Genomic DNA, 6326 nt, shown 5'->3' with positions numbered 1-6326 from the left:
GACATGATCGTCAAATCAAAGGAGCGGGACGGCCACATCAGCGCCCTTTGAAAATTCTTCGCTCGCCTTCGAAAATACAACATGAGACTAAATCCTCAGAAGTGTGCATTCGGGGTCACCTCGGAAAACTCTTGGGACACGTCGTCAGCAAAAGAGGCATCGAAATTGATCCTACCAAAATCAAAGCTCTCCAACAAATGCCTCGGCCTAAGAACGAGAAGTAGATTTGAGGATTTCTCAGTCAAGTCCAATACATCAGCCGCTTTATAGCCAAACTCACTATGATTTGTGAACCAATCTTCAAGAAACTCCGCGCCTCCGATCACACCGACTGGGACGACGATTGTCAAAAGCCCTTCTACAGGATAAAAGAAATCCTATCCAAAACTCCTGTCCTCATGCCACCTCAGCAGGGAATTCCCTTATCCCTATACCTGGCTGTCACTTACACAGCTATGGGAGCAATGCTAGCACAAAGAGCCGACGGCAAAGAATGAGCCATCTACTACATTAGCAAAAAGTTCATCGAATACGAGACAAGATACACCCAACTGGAAAAGACATGACTTGCCCTGGTTTGGCTAACAAAGAAGCTACGACATTATATGCTCAGCTAAATGGTTCACATCTACTCCAAGATGGACCTGGTCAAATACATCTTCGAAAAGCTCGTGCTAAACGGAAGGCTGTCTAGGTGGACACTCATGCTATCCGAATTTGACCTCAAATTCGTGCCCCTCAAGGTTATTAAGGGAAGGTCAGTCGAAGATTTCCTAGCAGAAAATCCTGTCAACGAGATCCAACGATCGACACATGGTCACTCCTTGATGATGACATCGTTTGTGCCGATACTGACGCATGTGACCTATACTTCGATGGTGCATCAAACCTGAGAGGCTTCGGGGTAGGAATCCTTCTAATATCACAAGAAGGGGAACACGTTCCGATCTCTGTCAAGCTAGACTTCGCCGTCACCAACAATGCCGCCGAATATGAAGCATGCCTCATCGGCCTGCAAGCAGCCATAACACTTGGCATCAAAAAGTTGAGGGTACAGGGCGATTCCTCACTCATCATCAATCAGGTGTCCGGATCATGGAAAATCCGAAGCGACAGCTTAGCACCCTACCAAGCAAAAATCAATCAGGAGGTCGAATTCTTCGACCAAATCGACTACTTCCACTTACCACAGGAGGAAAATCAATTTGCTAACGCCTTAGCAAAACTTGTCGTGCTCGTCAACATACCCGACGACATAAAATCCATGCCCCTATGTATCGAGAGAAGGAGCGAGCCAGCCCACATCTGCGACATCAACAACGATGAGGAAAACCATGTCGAACCTTGGTACCAAGCTATCCTCAACTACAAAACCAAAAACGAATTCCCTCCCAACTCTGATACGAGAGGATAAAGAGCCATCCATTTACTTGCATCACAATTCGTGATAAACCAAGAACAACTATATAAAAGGACACCCCAAGGGATTATTCTCCTTTGCATTGATCACCACAAAGCCAAAAACGTCATGGGAGAGGTCCTCGACAGAGAATGCGGCCCTCACATGAGCGCAATGATGCTAACTTGAAAAATCATGCGGTTAGGCTACTATTGGACCACCATGGAAGCTGATTGCATAAACTACGTCAAACATTGCCACAATTGCCAAATCTTTGGCAACATAAAACACATACAACCATCCCTTTTATACACCATGACATCACCCTGGCCTTTCTCGATCTGGGGCATGGATATCATCAGAAAAGTCAATCCGATAGGCACAAAAGGACATTGCTTCGTCCTCGTCATAATCGACTACTTCACCAAATGGGTGGAAGCGCAATCCTATGCAGTCTTGACCGCCAAAGAAGTGGCCAAGTTCATCCAGGACAACATCATCTACAGATATGGGGTACCCCATGAAATCATCAACGACCAAGGCTCCCACTTCCGGGCGAAAACACAAGCCTTGCTGGACAAATACAAAATCAAACGACATCGATCATCCCCCTATCGTCCCCAAACCAAAGAAGTGGTAGAGGCAGCAAACAAAACTCTTGTCACCATCATAAAAAAGATGCAAGACAATTACCGCGATTGGCCGAGCAAACTCCCATTCGCACTCTAGGGATACCGAACCTCCATTTAAACACCGACAGGGGCCACACCCTTCTACCTAGGATACGGTACAGAGGCAGTACAACCAGTAGAATTGGAGGTCCCGTCTCTACACATTCTACTAGAAAGCCAAGTCCCTGAGGCGGAATAGACCCGTAAAAGGTTCGAACAACTCACGCTCCTAGACGATGACGACTCAACGCCTTGCACAACGTCCAGCTATACCAACGACGTATACAATGGGCATTCAACAAAAAAGTCAAACCGAGAAACTTCAAAGAAGGCGACTTGGTCCTCAAGTCGGTTCGAGCACCATTACCCGTCGATCAAAGGGGGAAATTCAAACCCAATTGGGTCGGGCCATACCTGGTTAAGAAAATACTTTCGGGGGCGCAGTGAGACTGAGTGACCTACACGGGGAGGATTTCACAAACCTGACCAACCTAGTCTGACTCAAGAAATACTACCCTTGAACCTTAGCAACCAACAAACCTTACCCTATTTTCACAACTAGTAATCGCGATCTCCCTCTCAAGTCAATTCCTCAAAGCGTTCTGATTTGAAATTGAATGTTTTATCGAGTCTAAGTTGCGACACCTTGCCATGTTTCGAACAGCCTTTGATCTGTCAAAGGCAACATCCATTTTCACTCAAAAAACAAAACACCTGAACTACGAGCATGGTTTAATTTCACCTCATCAGGTGGATACGTAGGCAGTCCTTTCTTATACAAGAAGGATACAACCACAACACCCAAATTAACAAAACGTTCGAACTACGAACATGGTTTGATTTCACCTCTTCAGGTGAATACGTACGCAATCCTTCCTTATAAAAGAAGGATACAACCATCCCCACACAAAAAAACCAATCACCTATACAAATTCCAAAAAAAGGAAGCATTCCGTTTTTCACAAAAAAAAACAAAAACGAAGCCTTTCTCCCTTCCCACAAAAATCCCCTTCACAGGTGCAATGTTTAGGATAATTCAAACCGAAATTACCTTTACCAGATGGATGGATGAAACAACAAGCGTTCACAACTTCTTTTAACACAAGCAATCCTCTTATTTAATTAATAATGAGAAGGATTACAAACTTGACAACAAATAAAGCTAAGCAAGTCCACAACTTGCCAAGCTGGAGTGTCGACCAAGACATCTTCCCTCGGGGTACATCTTCCCCTTTTTCTTATTGTTAGCCCGCCTATCATGGACTTCCTCTTCGGAAAGGATCATCAACGGATCTACAACGGCAATGGCATCCGGTCTCTTGCAAGCACTAGTACAATTAATGCAATTGGCATCGGTTATAAACAGTGATTGGCATAGGTTCCCAACTGATGCCAATGCGGGCGATGCCAATGACATTTTTTTGAATTGGCATCGGTTCATGAACCGATGCCAATTTACACATATTGGCATCGGTTGTTATTCAATTGATATCGGTTCTAACCGATGCCAATTTACACATATTGGCATCAGTTGTACCAGAAAAACCGATGCCAATTTTTGCATTATTGGCATCGGTTGTAACTTAGGAACCGATGTCAATCATCAATTACAACAATAAAAAAAAATTTGTGCCTAGCCAATAAATAAGTTATTGGCTATAGAAATTCGACAATCATACCTGCATTATTTTATTTTCTAAACGCTATAGAAAATTCGACAATCTCTTTATAAATTGAGCAATCCAAATTTCATAAGTTCAATACCAACAAATCCAAATCCAATACAACCATTCAACGAATTGTATCCAGCAACAAAGTCACATACATATAAACCCTAACTATTCGAGTATCTAGATCAACCGTTCACTACATCATATATAAACCTCAATAAGCTGCTTTGCTTGTGATGTTGTCATGCGTGTATTGCAGCATCTATTCTTCTGTGACACCCCATGTATTGCAGCATCTGTTATTCTGTGACACCCCCTAAAGAATATTATTGGTGTGTATGCAACTTTAGAGAATAATCAAGTAAAAGAGACTAACAATGCTTGTTTTCCTGCAGGCCTCGTTTTTTTTACTTAACTTTAGTTTACTGAAATCATTTCAGTTTAAACGATTTCGGTCCAAAAGAACAATTTTTTTTTAATTTAGCTATTTTGGGTTGTGTGTTTTTTTGGGTGCATTGTGGTTTTAGCAAGTACTAGGAGTGCATTTTTGGATCTAAGAAACTAATTTTGTTGGTGTGTATAATTTGGGCCTTAACCACTAAACAAAGATTTTGATTAACTTAACACAAAAACTTATATGCGACTATTTTTTTTATACCAGCGAATAATGAATGCGTTTAAGTATAGTTGATTTGACAAGCTAGTTTGAGATTTGTAATAGTACCTAAAAGCACCATTTAGCTCAGCCACTGCTTCTCGAATTGTGTGATGTTCAATTGTAGCAAATGCAATCCTTACAGCGTGTAGTTGTACTTACGAACACCTGCAAACAACAAGAATGGAACTAAGTAAAGGAAAAACTCATGGCAAGACGGAATCTTGGGAACCAACTGCCCAATCCCTACTAATTCGAACTACATGTACAATTTCCAGCCTAAGGATCAAATTTGGATCCTACACAAGTACACATACTTCCCATGTACAGGAATGGACTTGAGCAAATGATTTCATTTTATCATGTCTTAGATACCTACTACTATCAGCCGCACAATTTTACCCTCCTCTCCAATACACAGTCAACCTCTTTCCCTCTTCCATACTCACATCCCCTTTTACTAATTATAATTACTCAAATACCGTAATTTTATTCTCTCACAAGAACTCTCCTTCGAATCCTTTTGAGTCAAGTTTCTTAAGAGTGCTAACATTAGGCCGAAACGAGGCAGAATAGAAGGAATAAGCTGTAGTTAAAGAGCATAGAAAATCTTAAAAATAAAAATAAAAAAAATAAAACAAGTGTCAGCAATTGAGGCATAAAGTGATAGTCATCTTACCATTTTCGAATTGTTGATTGACGGCATATCGGAAAGACGTCCAGATAACTTTAAAGGCTGTGATACTTTTGCTGCTAAGATAATCGCAAAGTAACAATTCATATCATTCTATCCGATAAAAAGATAAAATGAAACAACCACCACTCAATTCAGTTCAAAAGATGTACAATACATAAGGTTATCAAATTGAAGACAAACAATACACCATCAAACTGAAGTAAGAATATAGGGATTAGCACAAAACTTTTCTGAATTCAACATCCAAATTGTTAATAAGAGTTTCTTGGGCCTTGACCTTGCCAGTCAAAAGAGGCGTCTCCTTCTTCAGATGACCAATAATGAGGGCATGGACTTTTGCTGCTCGAGCGCGCTTCACAAATTCATTAACCTGAAAAGAACAAACAACATTTTGAGACTTACTCTTTGCAAAAAAAACATACTTAGTATAATGCAGCAAATTCCTATTGACTACCATCTCGGATACGACCCTGCAAGTTTTAACTTGGAAAACCTGAACATATCACAGACTAAACAAACGTGCACCAGCACTGTTGGTTGGATCATTCTTAGTGTGAGATAAAACTTTAAACTTACTCATCGATTACAAGCATTCTTTGGGATGTCTTTAAGATCAGTTATGAGATCGTTCTGTTCTTTTATGAAAAGGTCCTGTCCCAATGGACTAGCAACAACACTTTCATTTGGAGGCACATCATTGAATGAGCTGCATATTAAAAATACATTTCAGTCATCACCAACAACAATAATATAGCCCAAATGCCTTAAGTTCACTCATAATTGGCGGAACAAGGTTGTCATGTGTACACAGTCTTACGACTATATAACATGTGATGCTCGACCTCGGTACAAGGGTCTGATATAGGTAGGGATCCGAGTGTCAGATCCTTAAAATCTCCAAATCAAGGACACATTTTTGCAGGACCCAAACTACCATTATGTAATCACAGGTTTCAACAGCACAAAGAGACTACTTCCGGAATCTGGATGACCCATAATAAAAAGTACATAGAGATCGAAGGGCGGAAATAAGAAACTGAAAGGGAAAAAACTACTTTGAAATCAATAACATGTTTCTTGCTTCTCGAGTAATTTTTTTTACTTAGAAATCTTTGAATTTAATGAGCAGGATTATGCAAACAACCAAAATTAAAGATCAATGATAACAAAACAAAAATTGCATTTCCAGTGTAATTATTGAACCTGAAATAGACAACACAAAAAAGAATAATAA

At 40.6% G+C, this 6326-nt stretch overlaps 1 long non-coding RNA gene across 1 annotated transcript; it reads right to left on the bottom strand.

The window, feature by feature from the left end:
* Positions 1–5040: 5040 nt before the first annotated feature.
* LOC141590663 (uncharacterized) lies at positions 5041–5871 on the bottom strand. Its single transcript, XR_012520492.1, has 3 exons — positions 5669–5871; positions 5319–5462; positions 5041–5148 (listed from the first exon to the last, which is right to left on the bottom strand). It is a non-coding gene; the product is annotated as an uncharacterized LOC141590663 (long non-coding RNA).
* Positions 5872–6326: the final 455 nt, after the last annotated feature.

The sequence above is a fragment of the Silene latifolia genome, chromosome 1, assembly GCF_048544455.1.
Source record: "Silene latifolia isolate original U9 population chromosome 1, ASM4854445v1, whole genome shotgun sequence".
Lineage (NCBI taxonomy): Eukaryota > Viridiplantae > Streptophyta > Magnoliopsida > Caryophyllales > Caryophyllaceae > Silene > Silene latifolia.
Note: the sequence above shows the minus strand (reverse complement) of the source record. Positions and strands in the feature narration are given on the sequence as shown.